Source organism: Phyllobates terribilis, unplaced genomic scaffold (assembly GCF_046119375.1).
Source record: "Phyllobates terribilis strain yellow unplaced genomic scaffold, ASM4611937v1 Scaffold_4__5_contigs__length_816908805, whole genome shotgun sequence".
NCBI classification, from domain to species: Eukaryota; Metazoa; Chordata; class Amphibia; order Anura; family Dendrobatidae; genus Phyllobates; species Phyllobates terribilis.
In genome coordinates this window covers 678,911,283-678,933,192 of record NW_027362764.1, presented here as the reverse complement: position 1 = coordinate 678,933,192, position 21,910 = coordinate 678,911,283, and the positions used below count along the sequence as shown (strand labels likewise).

Below are 21,910 nucleotides of genomic sequence, written 5' to 3'. Positions count from 1 at the left end.
CCGAGCCCAGCCATGCTTTGCTTCCAAGATCATACGATATCAGGCGTATCCAAGGTGGTATGGCCAGTAGAAGCTGCTCTATCCATCGCCCGGCCATCCTTTCTCAGGATCGCTTGGTGGCGAGCAATCTGGCCGTGTCGGGGTGGGCTCCGAAGGGTCCATGCAAAGTCTGTGCCGTCCCTACAGGTGTGGTTTGTTTAGCAGTGATTCACCCGCCGCATCAGGTGTCTTCAAAAATGGCTCGGCGCAGGGTCTCCTGCAGGCTAAACCCTTCATCGCGGTAATGTGACAGAAAGAGCAAGCTGGACCCGTAACTTGGGGGCGGAGCGAGAAGTCCAGGGGTGAATGAAGGAAGAGGGTGAGATGGTTGCCAGTGACTTTGAGCTGCTCTTCAGGGGGGAGGGTCGTGTTGCCTGCAAAAGTCTTCTGCTTGGGGTTACCGGTTGTTGCCTCCAGCCACCCGGGAGACGCTGGTCATGGTGAAAAGGAGCCTAGTATTAAAAGTAAATAAGCAACAATGCTGGAGGCCCACGGTGATCAGAAGGATGCTGGTATTTTGCAGAGATGAAATAGCGCAAGAGAGAAAGCAAATGAAAAAAAGAAAAGAGAATGAATGTGTGCACTTGTGAAAGGGAATGGAAAAAAGGCATAGAAGAGAGTGCCCCCTGCTGGTGGAAGGAAGGAAAAAGCAAAAGCCTACAGCACCTGGCATTCCCAGGCGGTCTCTGTTAAATGGTTAATTATGGAAATTCATTTGGAATGTTAATCGATAATCATTTTTCTGAGTTCTATGCCTCAGCCATCGTGTCTAGTTGACATGCGCTATTTGTGTGTGTATTTTTGGTTCACCACCATATGTAGAACAGGTGTCCATACGACTGGCTATAAAAGCCCATGGTACAGAAAGGTGGGGCTCTCTTGCTCTGCCCACCCCACAAGACACAGAATCTTCATGCTGAGAAGCAGATGACATGTAGGTCTGGACACATGCTGGACAAAGACATGATTTATCAGCCAGGATCCAAGGAAAGATGGGTGAATCTCAACAATTAAGCTAATTATGGACAAATGGACAATTACTTTATAACTAATTATTGTATGTACCTGCTGCAATCTGATTCTTTTTAATGGACAATCCAAGAATAAATAGATACATTTTTTATAAGAATATCGTGATATTGATACTTTGAGAAGTCCTCAGTAGAAAAAAATAATACAGGAAGAGTATTATTTTACAATGGTGAGCCAGCCAGTCTTGTTTTTTTGTTTTTTTAAATTAAGTAAGTGAATTTCTTCCGTGAACAAGGGGCGAGTCCTGACGAGCTGAACAGCTGTTGTTCATGTGTCTGTAAATTCACTAGTTTGTCACGAGAAGCAGAAAGGACCTACAGACTGAGGAAAGACAGGAAGCAGAGGTACTAACAAGGAACAGAATCACACAGGAAAAGAATCAGACGAACTGAAGACAGGACGTGCTGATAAAGAGAAGCCAAGGAATCTTAAGGTAAGCAAAATATGGATATAATTTCTTCTTTTGCTAAACAAAGTAATATTAATTGCAAAGTTAATGTAGGAGATGGCATAGAAGTTTTGTGGCTCAGTTTATACAAAGAATGTGAATTGCAGAATTTACAGTTAACTTCTAAATTGGTAAATAGAGACAAACAGAAATTGAGAAATATTCTACATTTGGTAGATTTTTTTCATAGTCTTGTGTTAGAGATTTCTAAGCAGGAAAATAGTGTAGAAGTGGCAGACGGTGATACTGATTCTGACTGTAATGTGGAAAATGAACAAGAAGTAAGACACGTGTCTGTAACTGAAGGTGACCTTGGGTCTGACCAAGAGACGTGTAGCGCCGGCGTCCCTGCCCTCTGCTAGGCAGGGACGCTGTTCCCCTCACCTCTCTGCTCCGTGCCCGGCGTCCTCCTCCCGCTCTGCTGGCAACGCGCGCTCCTTCCCGGCCACTGTGCTTAGGGCGCGCGCGCTCTCCCTCCCTCTTAAAGGGGCCGCGCGCGCCGTCCTAAGGAGTCCCCGGCCAATGGCCGGAGGACTTCACCATATATAAGGCACCTCCTCCAAAATGGAGGTGCCCGAGCAATGTTTTTGCACTGTTCACTACTCTGCTTCAGCCCTCAGGTCCCGTTGCCAGTTACCTGCCAGTTACCTGCCAGATTCCTGCCTGATTATCTGCTACCTGCCTGCTAGTCTGAGGTCCGACGGTCTGCCTTACTACTCCTGTCAGTCTGTCTAAGGACCAGCCTGCCCGCTCACCTGGGAGCGCACATCAGCCTCCTGCCTGCTTGCCTGAGGTCCGACGGTCTGCCTTCCAACTCCTGTCAGTCTGTCTATGGACCAGCTTGCCCGCTCACCTGGGAGCACACACCAGCTACCTGCCTGCTAGTCTACCTGGAGGCTCCGCCATCACGTGCTGTGACCACCTGACTGTCCAGTGACTCCTGCTCGCTCACCTGGGAGCGCTCATCTGCTGCCTGTCTGCTAGCCTACCTGGAGGCTCTGCCGTCACGTGCTGTGACCACCCGCCTGTCCAGAGACTTCTGCCCGCTCACCTGGGAGCGCTCATCTGCCGCCTGTCAGTTGGTCTTCCTGGAGGCTCCGCCGTCACATGCTGTGACCACCCGTTCATCCAGAGACTCTCGCCTGCTCACCTGGGAGCTCACGTCTATCATCAGCCGCCACAGGTCGTACCAACCCTTTACCTAGAGACTGCCCCGGTCACTTGCCGTGACCATCTGCCCGTTCATCCAGAGACTGCCCCGGTCACTTGCCGTGACCATCTGCCCGTTCATCCAGAGACTGCCCCGGTCACTTGCCGTGACCATCTGCCCGTTCATCCAGAGACTGCCCCGGTCACTTGCCGTGACCATCTGCCCGTTCATTCAGAGACTGCCCCGGTCACTTGCCGTGACCATCAGCCCGTTCATCCAGAGACTGCCCCGGTCACTTGCCGTGACCTCCAGCCCGTTCACTCAGAGACTGTCCCGGTCACCTGCTGTGACCTCCTGCCCGTCTTCCCTGGTCGCCACCCGCTCCCTTACAAGGACTGCCCCCTTGTATAGTAGCTCAGAGGTTCCGCCTCCCAGACCCGTTACAGTTTGCTCGGGCCATGGAACCCGGTGGCACCCAAGCTCCCTCGCTCTCGGACCTGTGTCATGAACTGTCCCGTCAAAGGTCCCAACATTAGTCCATCCTGGGTCACCTGCGGAATGTCAATACTCGCCTGGACACTCTGACTGCTCCACCAGCAACCTCCGCCAGTGCCATGTCTCGCAATCCGGCAGCTCCACTGCCCACTAATACCATGGTATCCTACCTCGGACCCCGGCTTTCTGCACCTCCTCGCTTCGGAGGCGACTCCGCCCAGGCTCGGGGCTTCATAAATCAGTGCACCCTGCACTTTGAACTATTGTCCCACCAGTTTAACTCCGACCGGGCCAAAATTGAATTCATCATGTCCCATCTCACCGGGGAGGCCCTGGCCTGGCTAAATCCTCTATGGGAGAGAGGAGACCCCCTGGTGTCCAACTTGCCTGCTTTTCTCACGGCTTTCCGGAAAGTCTTCGACGAACCCGGACGGAAGACCTCATCCGCATCATCACTGCTACGCCTCCGTCAGGGAAGTCTCACCGTGGGCCAATATGCCATACGGTTCCATACCCTTGCCTCGAAGCTGGCCTGGGATAATGATGCTCTGGTATCCGTCTTCTGGGAGGGTCTGTCCGGCCGTATTAAAGATGAACTTGCCGGTCGGGACATTCCTACCACTCTCGATGACCTAATAACTCTTGCCACCCGGATTGACCTACGTTTCCAGGAGCGTGCCAAAGAGGTCACCCGTGAGAGGAGGTTACCACGTCTAGCTCCTACTTTTCAGAAACCCGTCACTCCCTCCGTCTCTACCCAGGTACACTCTCCTGAGTCTATGCAGGTCGACCAGACCAAGATGGTCAAAACCCGTCAGGACTTACGCCGTGCCGAGGGGAGCTGCTTCTACTGTGGCAGTAAGGAGCACCGGATCCTTGCCTGCCCTGAGAGGTCGGGAAACGCCTGTGTCTAGGTTCGCTCAGAGAGGTCGACCTAGACAAGAATAAATCCTCTCCATCTCTGCTGCTGTCAGTCTCAATCGTCTGCGGGGAGAACCGTTATTTCGAACTAGCCCAACTTGACTCTGGAGCAGCCGGGAATCTTATTTCACAGTCCCTGGTAGAGAAATACCGCATCCCCACCAAACCTCTGGCTGTACCCTTGTCTGTTGCTGCCGTGGATGGGGGCCTCTTACCACGCCCCATCCAACTCATCACCGAATCCATTACTCTGCAGGTGGGAATGCTGCATTCTGAGAGTATCTCCTTTCATGTTCTGCCTGGACTCTCTCACGCCCTCTTGCTAGGCCTACCTTGGCTCCAGAGACATGCACCCGTGCTTGACTGGCAGACCGGAGAAGTCCTTCGCTGGGGACAGGACTGCCATAAGACCTGTCTGGTTCCCGTCCATCCCGTCCATCCTTCTCCTACCCCAGCTAATCTACCTGGACTTCCGATTCCTTATTGGTCTTATGCTGATGTCTTTAATAAAAAGGAAGCAGAGACTCTACCTCCTCATAGACCATAAGACTGCCCTATCGACCTGTTACCTGGTACTACTCCTTCCCATGGGCGTATTTATCCTTTATCCGCTGCTGAGACCCGGTCGATGTCCGAATATATTGAGGAGAATCTGGCCAGGGGATTCATCCGGAAATCTACCTCCCCGGCGGGAGCAGGCTTCTTTTTCGTCAAAAAGAAGGACGGCTCTCTCCGTCCCTGTATAGACTATAGAGGCCTTAACCAGATCACGGTGAAGAATAAGTACCCCCTTCCGCTCATTCCGGAGTTATTTGATCGTCTGAGGGGGGCTAAAATCTTCACCAAACTGGACCTCCGTGGGGCGTACAACCTGGTTCGTATCCGTCAGGGGGATGAATGGAAGACGGCATTCAACACCCGGGACGGCCACTATGAATATCTGGTAATGCCCTTTGGTCTCTGTAACGCTCCTGCCGTCTTTCAACAGTTGGTCAATGACATCTTCCGTGACCTTCTCTACTCCTGCGTAGTGGTGTACCTGGACGACATCTTGGTCTTCTCTCCGGATCTCCAGACTCACCGGAGGGACGTTCGTCAGGTCCTGCTCAGGCTCAGGCAGAATCACCTCTTCGCTAAATACAAGAAGTGCCTCTTTGAGCAGACCTCGCTTCCGTTTTTGGGCTACATTATTTCTCAGACCGGCCTACGAATGGATCCAGAGAAACTGTCTGCCATCGAGAAATGGCCTCGACCGGAGGGGATGAAGGCCATTCAGCGATTCCTGGGCTTCGCCAACTACTACCGCCTCTTCATACCACACTTCTCTTCCCGGACTGCCCCAATTTCCGTGCTCACCCGTAAGGGTACTAATCCCAAAGAGTGGCCGCCCGAAGCAGAGGAGGCCTTTCTTTCCCTAAAACAGGCCTTCTCTTCCGCCCCGGTGCTGCATCGCCCGGACGGCAACAAGCAGTTCTTCCTGGAAGTTGACGCCTCCTCCTCTGGAGCCGGAGTGGTACTTACTCAAAAATCATCTTCCGGGAAAATGGTAACTTGTGGCTTCTTCTCCAAACTCTTCTCCTCTTCTGAGCGCAACTATTCCATAGGAGACCGAGAGTTATTGGCCATCAAACTGGCATTGGAGGAGTGGCGTTACCTACTCGAGGGGGCTCTTCCCCCGGTAATAATTTACACTGACCACAAGAACTTGGCTTACCTACAGCATGCCCAGAGACTTAACCCGCGCCAAGCCCGGTGGTCCTTGTTTTTTGCTCGCTTTGATTTTGTTCTTCATTTTCGCCCGGCTGACAAAAACGTCAAAACAGATGCCTTGTCCCGATCCTTTCTGGTGTCCGATCTCGAGGAAGAACCTAAACATATCATCGATCCCGCCAGAGTAATGCAGGTGGCTCCCGTGTGTCTAAATCGTCTCCCTCCCGGTAAGACGTTCGTATCAGTACCTGATCGGGAGAAGATCCTACACTGGGGTCACTCGTCTAAACTAGCTGGCCACGCCGGTCAGAAAAAGACCCTCCAGCTTATTGCCCGGCACTACTGGTGGCCTACCCTGCACAAGGACGTAATAGACTTTGTTTCTGCCTGTGTGTCCTGCGCCCGCAACAAAGTCCCGAGACACCTGCCAGCTGGTCGCCTTCTTCCGCTTCCTGTGCCTGCTGGCCCCTGGCAGCATATTGCTATGGACTTCATAACTGATCTCCCCGTCTCTGCCGGTTGTTCGGTCATTTGGGTGGTCGCTGACCGCTTTTCCAAGATAGCTCACTTTATTCCCCTGCCTGGTCTCCCGTCTGCACCCGAGCTGGCTAAAGACTTTATCCGCCACATCTTCCGTCTTCATGGCCTGCCCCTCCACATCGTGTCGGATCGTGGGGTACAGTTCACCTCACGTTTCTGGAGAGCCACTTGTAAACTGCTAGACGTCACCCTGGACTTCTCTTCCCCTTACCACCCACAGTCCAATGGTCAAGTGGAGCGGATCAATCAGAACCTGACCAGTTACCTCCGGCACTTCGTTAATGCCCATCATTCTGACTGGGTGGATCTCCTACCTTGGGCCGAGTTCTCTTATAACAATCACGAGAGCGAATCCTCCTCCAAATCCCCGTTTTTTGTAGTCTTCGGTCAGCATCCTCGGATTCCTTTTCCTGTCTCCACCTCTGTGGACAACCCGGCTGCGGAATCTCTCGTTAGCAAATTTTCCTCCATTTGGGAGAGTACCCGATCCGCACTCCTTCAGTCGTCCGAACGGATGAAAAGACACGCTGACAAAAAACGCCTGGATCCTCCACAATTTCATCCTGGAGATAAAGTCTGGCTCTCATCTAAATATGTCCGACTCAAGATACCTTCTTACAAGTTAGGGCCTCGGTTCATCGGTCCTCTGGAGGTCATCAGTCAGATCAACCCAGTGGCCTATAAATTAAAACTCCCGGCCAACTTACAGATCCCTAACTCCTTCCATGTATCTCTCCTCAAACCTGTGGTACTTAACTCTTTTTCCAAGTCTACAGGTACGCCTCCTGCTCCGGTTTCTGCTGAGGACGAGTTTGAGGTAGAGAACATTCTTGCCACCAAAAGGGTAAGAGGAAAGACCTTTTTTCTAGTAGATTGGAGGGGGTTTGGTCCTGAGGAGAGAACGTGGGAGCCCCGGGAGAACATCCATGCCCCTCTTATCCTAGCTAAATTTCTGTCTGGCCTAAAAAAGGTGGGGCCTAAAGGGGGGTACTGTAGCGCCGGTGTCCCTGCCCCCTGCTAGGCAGGGACGCTGTTCCCCTCACCTTTCTGCTCCGTGCCCGGCGTCCACCTCCCGCTCTGCTGGCAGCGCGCGCTCCTTCCCGGCCACTGTGCTTAGGGCGCGCGCCCGCGCTCTCCCTCCCTCTTAAAGGGGCCGCGCGCGCCGTCCTAAGGAGTCCCCGGCCAATGGCCGGAGGACTTCACCATATATAAGGCACCTCCTCCAAAATGGAGGTGCCCGAGCAATGTTGTTGCACTGTTCACTACTCTGCTTCAGCCCTCAGGTCCCGTTGCCAGTTACCTGCCAGTTACCTGCCAGATTCCTGCCTGATTATCTGCTACCTGCCTGCTAGTCTGAGGTCCGACGGTCTGCCTTACTACTCCTGTCAGTCTGTCTAAGGACCAGCCTGCCCGCTCACCTGGGAGCGCACATCAGCCACCTGCCTGCTTGCCTGAGGTCCGACGGTCTGCCTTCCAACTCCTGTCAGTCTGTCTATGGACCAGCTTGCCCGCTCACCTGGGAGCACACACCAGCTACCTGCCTGCTAGTCTACCTGGAGGCTCCGCCGTCACGTGCTGTGACCACCTGCCTGTCCAGTGACTCCTGCTCGCTCACCTGGGAGCGCTCATCTGCTGCCTGTCTGCTAGCCTACCTGGAGGCTCTGCCGTCACATGCTGTGACCATGCGCCTGTCCAGAGACTTCTGCCCGCTCACCTGGGAGTGCTCATCTGCCGCCTGTCAGTTGGTCTTCCTGGAGGCTCCGCCGTCACATGCTGTGACCACCCGTTCATCCAGAGACTCTCGCCTGCTCACCTGGGAGCTCACGTCTATCATCAGCTGCCACAGGTCGTACCAACCCTTTACCTAGAGACTGCCCCGGTCACTTGCCGTGACCATCTGCCCGTTCATCCAGAGACTGCCCCGGTCACTTGCCGTGACCATCTGCCCGTTCATCCAGAGACTGCCCCGGTCACTTGCCTCGACCATCTGCCCGTTCATCCAGAGACTGCCCCGGTCACTTGCCGTGACCATCTGCCCGTTCATTCAGAGACTGCCCCGGTCACTTGCCGTGACCATCAGCCCGTTCATCCAGAGACTGCCCCGGTCACTTGCCGTGACCTCCAGCCTGTTCACTCAGAGACTGTCCCGGTCACCTGCTGTGACCTCCTGCCCATCTTCCCTGGTCGCCACCCGCTCCCTTACAAGGACTGCCCCCTTGCATAGTAGCTCAGAGGTTCCGCCTCCCAGACCCGTTACAAGACGGACATACAGAAACCTGACATGGGAGGAGACATGACTGACATATGAGAAACCGACATACTAGGTGATGTGGGAGGAGACGTGAGTGACGTAGGAGGAACGGACGTACAAGAGCCACTAAAAATATCAGAGAATTCTGGAATTACCCAGGCTCAACTCCAAATTAAAATGAGGAAAAATTTGCTGAAATTATACAAAATCATGCCAAAATATGATGTCAAAATCCATGCCTGTAGAAATTCAGAGACATTTGAGAGCTTCTCTGATAAGTTTGATTTATCCAATGAGGAGAGGAATCAATTATTTAAAATATGGATTCCTGTGACATTGTCCAGACGTTTACATTTAATGCCCTGTGAAAATGACTCTCCTAATGGATGGGAAAATGATTCGGACAGATTAAGATATTTGATTTATTGTGTCACAAAGGATTTTCCCAACATAGAAGATCTGCAGAAACTAAGGATTGGTAGGAAGGAATGTACATATACATTCATGTCCATATTTGAACGGTTGTACAAAGCTCTCATCAAAAATGGAAAAGTACAACATATGATAACAATTTTTGTACAAAAATTCAAATTTCTAAATTCAGTTTCCCAAGTTATGGCATCACAAAAAAATTCATTATTTGAATGTGCGCAGATGCTGGATTTTGTTAGAAAACATGAGAATCGTGAAAAGAAAATAAATCAAGCTAAATTTATGAAACCAGGAAAGGTAAAATCTTATCAAAAGCCAATATCAAACTCTCCTAGACTGAGTCATCCCCATAGTGAACTCTATGAAGTACGCAGAAGATTTCATATATGTTATAAGCCATATCAGCCAGTGCAAAGATCCATCTCTCCACAGAATGAGTTAATTCTCAGTCAGAACTGTGATTCTCTAAAAAGGAAAATGGCTGAAACTGATGGACAGAGACAGGTGAGACGACCAACTCACAGTGATGTCATGGAATGTGGACAGAAGAACAGGCAGTTCTCTGAGGTTTTGAAGGATAGAAAAATGTCTTTCCTAAATAGGGCGTTCCTGGAGATATTTGAGAGAGACAGAAGATTTGGTTTAGGGAGTGGCTAAGGAAAAACTGTAATTATAATGTTGTATCAAAATGTAATACAATGTCTCAATATTTATTTATAATCTTATACAGTAAAATTGTAGTTACATAGTTTCTAATAGTTCATATATATATATATATATATATATACACTTGTCTAAGTAGAGATTGCGTATAATTGTATTTATATATACGTTTATAACATATATATATATATATATATTAATTATTAAATTAGAACTTCATATATATAAATTTAAGTAGCAATATTTTGAATTACATTAGAACCAACCAATATATGTATAAGATATTTAAATAATTCTGTTTCTGTATGAATTTGATATTTAATTTTATTTTCTTATATTTCCTTAGAGTTTTCATTCCAAAGCAGGATTTGATCAAAGAACTCTAAAATGGATTTATTTCTTTATTCACACAGGAAGTGAAAAAATTGCATGATTTCATGTGTATAACATTTTAAAATAATAACAATATATCTAGTTGAACTATAATATATATGTAATACTTATTAATTCTTTTGTGTTGCTAATATTTTCTGTGCATGAAGTGTTCGTGCAAATTAAAGTAGCTTTACAGCATGACGTGTGACAGCTGCGGCATTTGAACTTTGAGCTAATAGTATAGGATCCCATTCATTCTATTTTCAACTGATGTAACTTAAGACCGGGCAGCCAGTGAAAAAAGAATCTAAGACAAGAGTTTTTTCAAGTGTCTGAAATTCCAGTGACTTACTCTCATATTATATAATATGTACTTGGGGAATATTCAAAGAAATATAAAGATATTCAAATGATATGGCAATGCGCATTAATAAATTGGGATACAACAATTTTGGGTTAAATATATATATATATATATCTAAAACTTCATATGTGGAATGTTTGAGTTGAACAGATCTGTGAATGTCAGAGTGAAGGTGACAGATGAGTAAATCAGCAGCTGCTAAGTGTGATTGATGTGACAGAGGCCTCGTATGTTTGTATGTTTGAAAAAATAAAAATGTTTCTTTATATGAAGGTACAAAAATATATTTAATTCTGAGGAAATTATAATACATAATTAGGTATTATCTACATATATATATTTCTATATTTCTTTAATAATTATTATTTCTTAATTTAACTAATAGTGGATAAGGGCAACCACACATCAAAATGGTTTACAAAGCAAATTTATATTTAGAATAATTTTCCACATGATAATATTCTTGAATAACTATAATATTATTTTTAATGGTTACCTAAATAGGTACACACCTCTCTTTAGTCAAATCTATGCTACTCATCGATATGAAATTTATGCACAATATTTCTAGAAGAATAATTATTTTTAATTTGGTTCTGATATATACATAAATTTTATAAAATAATATTTTTGGTATTAAGGGGGAAAATGTGTTTTTGATCCTGATTACATAATCACTTTTGATCAATACTTATTTTCCACACATTTTAATAAAGAAGAAATAATAATAAGATACTATGGTATAATTAAGACGGGTATTACATGCAAAGTTGCATAATTTAATATTTTTTTGGTGGTACAAGGTTATGACAAATATGAAATCATCCAGTTAATGGAGATATAAGGGTATTTTTTATGGAGAATATAATTACTCTGCATTTGTCATTAAAATTTAAAGGCCTTATTTTTATTTTTATTCTTATTTTTACTCTTAATTTTATTTTTCATTTTTAAAATTTTATTCTTACTTTATACTTCTTATTTTTCTATTTTTCATTTTTTAATTCTCATTTGATTTTATTTGAGTTCAATATCTCAATTGAGAAAACACATTAATATTTTATAAAGTAATGTCTAATACAAGAGTATTGCTTCATTAAATATATATTGCTAAGGAAAAAAATGTTTACATTTTCTGAGTAAACACAACAATTCATTCATTCATTTATTCATTCATTCATTCATTCATTCATACATTCATATATTTATTCATTTTGGTTCAGGAGTATACATTCTTTGATATTATTGGTTTAATAAAGATATAAAAACTTGTTTTTTCAAAATACACTGACACCTATGGGTTGGAAAAGGTAATTACACCTATGACATAAAAATGTTCTATCATATGGAGAACTTGATTGATAATGAATTATTATCTATTATTGTTTATTATTCCAAACATAATTTAATTTAATATTTTGATAATAATTAGATGGATATTACTGATTGCTATAGTACGCTGTGATATTATAGGTTAGGAAAAACTGCCAGATTTGGTATCAGATTAGGGAATGAAGACTTCAATCAAGACATCGCAATTATGAATTCTATCTTAATAAAGACTTTTAATTTTTATAAATCAAAGAGATTCTCAAAAGTTACAAGAAGAAGCAACTGATATCCGGACGTCTCAGAAGGTAACAGGTGTGAATGCTGAGTGTTATAATAGACTGTGTCCATTACATACAATACAATTCACACCACTGATCACCAGGACGGCAGAGGACGATGATCCTATATGTACTGTGTTGTGTTCAAGTTTCATCACGTTCCAGTGGTTTCTTATCACCTGCAACGCTTCAATGAAAGCTGGTGAACAGGTAATACCTGGCATATGTGTCCTGTATATAAAGGACTGAGTACTGGTTATGGTGCTATATAAAGCAGGAAAGTGTCAAGTTAACCCTTGCTTTACTGCAGGGGCGGACACAGACTGTAGTGGGCCCCTGTGCAAGAAATTTTGGGGGGCCCCCCTGCCCTTCATAAGGCAACAAAGTTATGTAAACATAACCCCCCATGTGCATCTCTCACCCCCCCCATGTGCAGCTCTCATCCCACCCATGTGCAGCTCTCACCCCCCGTGCATCTCTCATCCCCCCCATGTGCATCTCTCATCCCCCCCCATGTGCATCTCTCATCCCCCCCATGTGCATCTCTCATCCCCCATGTGCATCTCTCACCCCCCCATGTGCATCTCTCACCCCCACCATGTGCATCTCTCACCCCCACCATGTGCATCTCTCACCCCCACCATGTGCATCTCTCACCCCCACCATGTGGATCTCTCACCCCCACCATGTGCATCTCTCACCCCCACCATGTGCATCTCTCACCCCCACCATGTGCATCTCTCACCCCCCCATGTGCATCTCTCACCCCCCCATGTGCATCTCTCATCCCCCCCGTGCATCTCTGATTCCCCCCACTCCTAGTTAATTAATTGTATTTAAAAAAAATAAAACTTGTTATACTTACCCCCATGCAATCCCTGCAGAATCCTGGCGCTCGTCCACGTCGCTGCCACCAGGTTCTCCTGACGTTCGGCCATGTGATGGCGCCACATACATAGCCATCAGCTTTTGTTTTGGCCAAAAGATTTTTAAAGCCGCCACCACGATAAGGTAGACTCTTCTGGGCGGGCCCTACTCTAACCTATTAAAATTTTCTTAAAATATCCAATACTCTTTTTAGATATATTTTTATTTAGTTTTCTTTAAGGGAATGTGTCATATACATTTTTTTTTTAAATGACCAATAATACCACATACAGGGAATACCGCCACACCATGACCAGACCACATATTACCACAACATAGTGACCGAATAATACCACACAGAAGGGAGAAAAACTGCCACACCATGACCAGACCACATATTACCACTACATTACTAATATTACCACCACATTACTAATATTACCATAAGTGTCATTATACACGGGTGCTCTATACATGGTATGTATAATGTAAGTGTCCAGGTAATCTAGTGATCGCCAGTGAAATTATACACAGGAGCTCTGTATATAGTGTCAGTGTACAGGTAATACAGTGATCACCAGTGACATTATACACAGGAGCTCTGTATATAGTGTCAGTGTACAGGTAATACAGGGATCACCAGTGACATTATACACAGGAGCTCTGTATATAGTGTCAGTGTACAGGTAATACAGTGATCACCAGTGACATTATACACAGTGTACATGTAATAGACTGACTCACCGGTGACGTCTCTAGGTGAAGTCCTTCATCTTCGCTTTTCTCCTTCATCCAGCACAGACCGCCATCACATCTTCCAGCCAGGACTCGTCTCTGCATAAAATAACACAGTTATCTAGAGCACATTCCCCAACTTCTACATTACGCAGCTGAATACAGACGTGCATCCACCATCAATATATGGTTAGTTATTATGCAACCTACCATTCCAAATATAAATTGTAATCCACCACTGTGCCCCCATTAACTGTAAATAGGCACTTAATATATAATTTAATTAGAACCTCTACTCTTTCCGCCAATTTGTTACCAGTCACACTCCTGCATCCGCAACGCCCCCTACTCTATACTTCCTGCTCCCCGCATTCAATATTTACATGCACCCCCTGCCCCAATTCATTATATCATGTCCGTGCTCTCCCCACCCCATCATCATTTATCATTTACTCTCCCCCACCCCACATTCGTTATGTGCAGCTCATTATCCCCTACTCCCAATTCCCCCATGTGCAGCTCTCAAACCCCCCCATGTGCAGCTCTCACCCCCCCATGTGCACATCTCTCACCCCCTCCCCCACATGTGCCCCTCTCGTCCCCCTCCCCCACATGTGCCCCTCTCTCATCCCCCTCCCCCACATGTGCCCCTCTCTCATCCCCCTCCACCACATGTGCACCTCTCTCATCCCCCTCCACCACATGTGCACCTCTCTCATCCCCCCACATGTGCATCTCCCATCTCCCCCCCACCACATGTGTATCTCCCATCCCCCCCCCCACACATGTGCATCTCCCATCCCCCCCACACATGTGCATCTCCCATCTCCCCCCCACACATGTGCATCTCCCATCTCCCCCCCACACACATGTGCATCTCCCATCTCCCCCCCACACACATGTGCATCTCCCATCCCCCCCCCACACACATGTGCATCTCCCATCCCCCCCCCACACACATGTGCATCTCCCCCCCCCACACACATGTGCATCTCCCATCTCCCCCCCCACACACATGTGCATCTCCCATCTCCCCCCCCACACACATGTGCATCTCCCATCTCCCCCCCCACACACACACATGTGCATCTCCCATCTCCCCCCCCACACACACACATGTGCATCTCCCATCTCCCCCCCACACACACACACACACACACATGTGCATCTCCCATCTCTCCACTCATAGTTAATTGTATTTTAAAAAAAATAAAACTTGTTATACTTACCCCCATGCGATCCCTGCAGAATCCTGGCGCTCGTCCAAATCGCTGACAGCAGGTTCTCCTGACTTCCGGCCATGTGACTGCACCGTCACATGACCGGAAGTCAGGGGAATCATGAAGGCGCTGCTGCAACAGCCCAGCTCAGCGCTGAAATGTCCCGGACCCGGCGCATATCATGGGGCCGGGGGCCCCATGAGGAGAGAGACGCACAAGAGGGGGGCCCCCGAGGGGGCCCCTACCGGCCGGGCCCCATACTGGAGTCAGGGCAGTCATGCCCTGATGGCGGCCCTGCTGGAGGCTGGAGGGGCCCCCTCTCCCTCGGGGCCCCCGTTCAATGAACCGGCTGCACGGGCGGTAGTTCCGCCCCTGCTTTACTGACCAAAGACGTCACATCTGTTCCAAAAGTGACACGAGACCAGTGCGGACACACGGAAGATTCCAAAGACGATCCAACGTAAGTCCAGGTGACACTGCACAGATATTAAAGCTACATTTCATCCATGGACTTTGTTTTCTTATCAACTGACACACATGATCTTTCTAATAAAGAGTACAGTTTATGGACTGAACAATAATGAACACAATTATGGACTGTACAATATCTACATGCTGTAATTTATTTCAAAGGAGTTTTCATCTAAAGACTGTGTTATAAAAGAACCAAGAAGAAGACGAGACGACGACCCGATGACAACAGATGATGACGATTGAACCCGCGATTGCTTCAATTTAGATATAGGGAAGTATAATTATACATATTAAATGAATATTAGTCACGGCTTACCATAACATGAATTCACATCATTATATAGCAATAATTCGATATTGATACTATTATTACTATTATTATTATTATGGAAATTTAATGATATTGCCAAGGAAGAAGGAAAGAAAAAATGATTGATGAATGTATCTTCTTTTGAGAAATTTCAGTTAAAGTCCTTTTATTCTCAAAAAAGGGGGAAATGTTAAATGGTTAATTATGGAAATTCATTTGGAATGTTAATCGATAATCATTTTTCTGAGTTCTATGCCTCAGCCATCGTGTCTAGTTGACATGCGCTATTTGTGTGTGTATTTTTGGTTCACTACCATATGTAGAGCAGGTGTCCATGCGACTGGCTATGAAAGCCCATGGTACAGAAAGGGTGGGCTCTCTTGCTCTGCCCACCCCACAAGACACAGAATCTTCATGCTGAGAAGCAGATGACATGTAGGCCTGGACACATGCTGAACAAACACATGATTTACCAGCCAGTATCCAAGGAAAGATGGGTGAATCTCAACAATTAAGCTAATTATGGACAAATGGACAATTACTTTATAACTAATTATTGTATGCACCTGCTGCATTCTGATTCTTTTTAATGGACAATCCAAGAATAAATAGATACATTTTTTTATAAGAATATCGTGATATTGATATTTTGAGAAGTCCTCAGTTGAAAAAAAATAATACAGGTAGAGTATTGTTTTACAGTCTCCCATCCAAGTACTAACCAGGCCTGACCCTGCTTAGCTTCCGAGATCAGATGAGATCGGGCGTATTCAGGGTGGTGTGGCCGTAGGCAGAGACAAGCCTCTCACTTGCTGCTTTTCTACTATGAAGTCTGGCTGCCGGCTGCCCTTTCCAGTGCTCAGCAAGACCAGGTCCTTTTGTGCTTTCCCTTCTCTTCAATTTTTGTGCTGGCTTCCTTAAAAGGTCTTGTAGACACAACGCCCCACTCAGAGCCGCTGAGCTCACTGATCGGCTGCAGCGCTGTCGACGGAACGTCAGCTTCACGGCCAATGCCACAGGCCGGGAGCAGAGGCGAGACTCACCGGTAGACCCGGGTAGGGTGAGTAGAGCGCGGTTAGTTGCTTTCTAATAGCCTGCAGCCGGGGATTAACTTTTAATGAAAGGGAACAATCCCTTTGACTGTCTGCAGCGCGCCACACCTAGGAAGCGCACTCTCACACACAAGCCAGCATGCACACGTGCTCGCACGTGACAACACCCCCTATCTGCCCCTACAACCTCTCCGTCACCATGCGTCAGACTCTCCTGCCTGTTTTATGATTTCAGGGCCCTAGCAGGAATCACCCCCCCCTCCCCAATTCCTTCCGCACCTTCCTTGCCTTCCTTGCACTGAGGTTAGCTCTTTGTCAGCCGTCTGGCTTGGTTACACAAGCTTCTTTGCAGAGAAACATGTTACTTCTGCTGGCCCTCGCTAGGCGGCCGGCATCCAAATCCTTCCCTGGGCACCTGCTGAAAGCCTGGCCCCTTCACGGCAGCGGGTGCTTTTAACGCCATCATTTCAACACGACAAGCTGCGGAGTCAATAAGCACTCCTAGCCGTCGCAAGGAGCTCGGTGTCAGGCCTGCGTGAAGGCGGCGGGGTAGCGTACTTAGCTGCCAACTGGCTCAGAGGCCTTGGGGCTTCCATCATCTAAGTTACTTAAGGTCGGTGTCCGGCAAGCCGCCGTTCCATTCTAGCCGAGCTGTGCAGTAGGTAAAAACGTTATCAAAATGGTCTACAGCACCCGGTGTTCCCAGGAGGTCTCCCATCCAAGTACTGTCCGAGTCCAGCCCTGCTTTGCTTCCGAGATCAGATGAAATCGGGCGTATCCAAGGTGGTATGGCCAGTAGAAGTTGCTCGATTCTTCGCCCGGCCAGCCTTTCTCAGGATCGCTTGGTGGCGAGCAATCTGGCCGTGACGGTGCGGGCTCCGAAGGGTCCATGCAAAGTCTGTGCCGTCCCTACAGGTGTGGTTTGTTTAGCAGTGATTCACCCGCCGCATCAGGTGTCTTTAAAAATGGCTCGGCGCAGGTTCTCCTGCAGGCTAAACCCTTCATCGCGGTAATGTGACAGAAAGAGCAAGCTGGACCCGTAACTTGGGGGCGGAGCGAGACGTCCAGGGGTGAATGAAGGAAGAGGGTGAGATGGTTGCCAGAGACTTTGAGCTGCTCTTCATGGGGGAGGGTCGTGTTGCCTGCAAAGGTCTTCTGCTTGGGGTTACCGGTGGTTGCCTCCAGCCACGCGGGAGACGCTGGTCCTAGTGAAAAGGAGCCTAGTATTAAAAGTAAAGAAGCAACAATGCTGGAGGCCCACGGTGATCAGAAGAATGCTGGTATTTTGCAGAGATGAAATAGCGCAAGAGAGAAAGCAAATGAAAAAAAGAAAAGAGAATGAATGTGTGCACTTATTAATATTATTATTATTTATTATTATAGCGCCATTTATTCCATGTCGCTTTGCATGTGATAGGGATATACATAACAAAAGCATTTACATAATCTTAACAAAACGAGTCAACGACTGGTACAGGAGGAGCGAGGACCCTGCCCGTGAGGGCTCACAGTCTACAAGGAATGGGTGAGGATACAGTAGGTGAGGGTAGAGCTGGTCGTGCAGTGGTGTTTATTGCAGGTTGTAGGCTTGTCGGAAGAGGTGGGTCTTCAATTTCCTTTTGAAGGTTTCCACGGTCGGCGAGAGTCTGATATGTTGGGGTAGAGAGTTCCAGAGTAGGGGGGAAGCACGGGAGAAATCTTGTATACGATTGTGGGAGGAGGAGATAAGAGGGGAGTAGAGCAGGAGGTCTTGTGAGGATCGGAGGTTGCGTGCAGGTAAGTACCGGGAGACTAGGTCACAGATGTATGGGGGAGACAGGTTGTGGATGGCTTTGTATGCCATGGTTAGAATTTTGAACTGAATTCTCTGGGCAATGGGGAGCCAGTGAAGGGATTGACAGAGAGGAGAGGCCGGGGAATAGCGGGGGGACAGGTGGATTAGTCGAGCAGCAGAGTTTAGGATAGATTGGAGAGGTGCAAGAGTGTTGGAAGGGATGCCACGGAGCAGGAGGTTGCAGTAGTCGAGGCGGGATATGATGAGGGCATGCACTAGTGTTTTTGCAGAGTCTTTGCTGAGGAATGCACGGATCCGGGAGATGTTTTTGAGTTGGAGTCGGCAGGAGGTGGAAAGGGCTTGGATATGTGGCTTGAAGGAGAGATCAGAGTCCAGGGTTACCCCAAGGCAGCGAGCTTGTGGGACTGGGGAGAGTGAACAGCCATTGACGTTGATGGATAGGTCGGATGGGGGATGTGAATGAGAGGGTGGAAAGATGATGAACTCTGTTTTATCCATGTTGAGTTTTAGAAACCTGTCGGAGAAGAAGGATGAGATGGCGGACAGACATTGTGGGATTCTGGTTAGTAGGGAGGAGATATCGGGTCCAGAGAGGTAGATCTGTGTGTCGTCAGCATAGAGGTGATACTGAAAGCCGTGAGACTCTATGAGCTGTCCCAGGCCGAAGGTGTAGATGGAGAAGAGCAGAGGTCCTAGAACTGAACCTTGGGGGACACCGACAGATAGGGGGCGAGATGAGGAGGTGGTGCGTGAGTGGGAGATGCTGAATGTCCTGTCTGTTAAGTATGAGGAGATCCAAGATAGAGCCAATTCCGTGATGCCAAGAGATGAGAGAATCTGGAGTAAGAGGGAATGGTCCACTGTGTCAAAGGCAGATGACAGGTCCAGAAGGAGGAGGATGGAGTAGTGTTGCTTGGATTTGGCATTTAGTAGGTCATTGGTGACTTTGGTCAGGGCAGTTTCAGTCGAGTGATGCGGTCGGAAGCCAGATTGTAGACGGTCGAAGAGGGAGCAGGAGGAGAGGTGGGAGGACAGTTCAAGGTGGACATGTTGTTCTAGAAGTTTTGAGGCAAAGGGGAGGAGTGATATGGGGCGGTAGCTGGTCAGAGAGGAAGGGTCAAGGGAGGGCTTTTTGAGGATGGGTGTGATTGCGGCATGTTTGAAACATGAGGGGAAGACTCCGGTTGTTAGTGATAGATTGAAGAGGTGGGTTAGGGTTGGGATGAAGACTGTGGTGAGGTTAGTGATGAGGTGGGATGGGATTGGGTCAAGTTCGCAGGTGGTGAGGTGTGATTTGGAGAGTAAAGAGGAGACTTGACCTTCTGTAATGGTGGAGAAGTGGGGTTTGGAGGAGGAGGGTTGAGTAGATATGAGGAGGGGTTGCGTGGACTTTAGGCCAAAGTTTTGTCTGATGGTGTCAATCTTCTGTTTGAAGAATGAGGCAAAGTCGTCGGCTGAGATGAGAGAAGAGGGAGGAGGTGCTGGGGGACGAAGGAGAGAGTTGAAAGTGTTAAATAGCTGTTTAGGGTTGTGAGATAGGGAGGATATGAGAGATGAGAAGTAGGTTTGTTTTGCTGTAGTGAGTGCGGACTTGAAATTAGTGAGGGATTGCTTGAATGCGATGAAGTGCTCGATGGAGTGAGACCTTTTCCATCTCCGCTCCGCAACCCTGGAGGCCCGGCGCAGTTCTTTGGTAAGTTTAGTGTGCCAGGGTTGCCTGTTGAATGTGCGAGGTGTGGTGTGTGTGAGAGGGGCGATCGAGTCTAGAGCTACAGCTATTGTGGTGTTATATGAAGCAGCAGCAACGTCTGCATCGTGTAAGGAATTTATGTCTGTGAGAGGAAGGAGGGATTCAGAGAGAGAGTGTAGGTCAAGGTGTTTGAGATTTCTGCGAGGGTGTGTGAGTTTGTGGAGTGGGGATTGTGCACCCGGAGAGGGTAGAGAATGTGAGGAGGTTATGGTCAGAGAGAGGGAGTGGGGAGTTAGAGAGGTTAGATAGGGAACAGAGGCGGGTGAAGATGAGGTCCAGTGTGTGGCCATCTTTGTGGGTGGGTGTGGAAGACCATTGAGTGAGTCCAAAGGAGGAAGTGAGGGATAGGAGCTTAGAGACAGACGAGTGGGGAGTGTCAATGGGGATGTTGAAATCACCCATTATGATAGTGGGGATGTCAGTGGAAAGGAAGTGAAGCAGCCAGGTAGTGAAATGGTCTAAGAAGGTGGTGGCTTGCCCTGGAGGTCGGTAAACGACGGCCAGTTGGAGGTTGGAGGGGGAATAGATGCGCACACAGTGCACCTCAAAAGAGGGGAGTGTAACGGAGGGTGGCAGTGGGATTTTGGTGAAAGCGCAGAGTTCTGATAGGAGGAAACCTACGCCTCCACCATGTTTGCCATTGGGGCGGGGGGTGTGGGAAAGGTGGAATCCGCCATATGAAAGGGCAGCTGGGGAGGCTGTGTCAGAGGGGGTGAGCCAGGTTTCGGTGATGGCGAGGAAGGAGAGTTTGTTTGTAATGAAAAGATCGTGGATGAAGGAAAGTTTGTTGCAGACAGAGCGAGCGTTCCAGAGAGCTCCTGTTAGTATAGCTGAGGAGGTGGGTATTAGTTGGATGGGTATGAGGTTAGAAGGGTTGCGACAGTTTGAGGAAGGTCGTGGATAGGAGGTAGAAGTGACTGTGGGGATATGGTGAGGAGGACCAGGATTTGGAGAGATATCTCCAGCAGTGAGGAGGAGCAGAGAAAGTGTTAGCAGGTGGGAGGAAGAGAGAGCATGAGGTGGCTGTCTGTGTTTGGAGATCCAGGATTGAATGTTGAGGAATAATTTGGAGGAGGAGGTGAGATGAATGGGGAGAATAGAGGGAGAGATGAAGAGTTTCTTACTTGGTGTAGGGATTTGAGGGGTTATTAGAAAGTGGAGGACTATAGAGGAAAAAGTGAGAGCTAACAGAAACATAGTTAGTAGAGAGTATGTGGTCAAAGTGTTGGTTACCTGACTCCTGCCCTGACTAACGGCCTCTGAAAGGGAATGGAAAAAAGGCATAGAAGAGAGTGCCCCCTGCTGGTGGAAGGAAGGAAAAAGCAAAAGCCTACAGCACCTGGTATTCCCAGGCAGTACTAACTAGGCCCAACCCTGCTTAGCTTCCAAGATCAGACAAGATCGGGCGTGTTCAGGGTGGTTTGGCCATAGGCACAGACAAGCCTCTCACTTGCTGCTCTTCTACTTTGAAGTCTGGCTGCCGGCTGCTCTTTCCAGTGCTCAGCAAGACCAGGTCCTTTTGTGCTTTCCCTTCTCTTCAATTTTTTTGCTGGCTTCCTTAAAAGGTCTTGTAGACAGAAGGCCCCACTCAGAACCGCTGAGCTCACTGATCGGCTGCAGCGCTGTCGACGGAACGTCAGCTTCGAGGCCAATGCCACAGGCCGGGAGCAGAGGCGA

General features: G+C 47.9%; 2 pseudogenes; both read right to left on the bottom strand.

The window, feature by feature from the left end:
- Window positions 1–17,369: 17,369 nt before the first annotated feature.
- On the bottom strand, window positions 17,370–17,489 carry LOC141267706 (5S ribosomal RNA; annotated as a pseudogene).
- Window positions 17,490–21,560: 4,071 nt separating this feature from the next.
- Window positions 21,561–21,666, bottom strand: LOC141270241 (5S ribosomal RNA; annotated as a pseudogene).
- Between the last annotated feature and the right edge of the window lie 244 nt (window positions 21,667–21,910).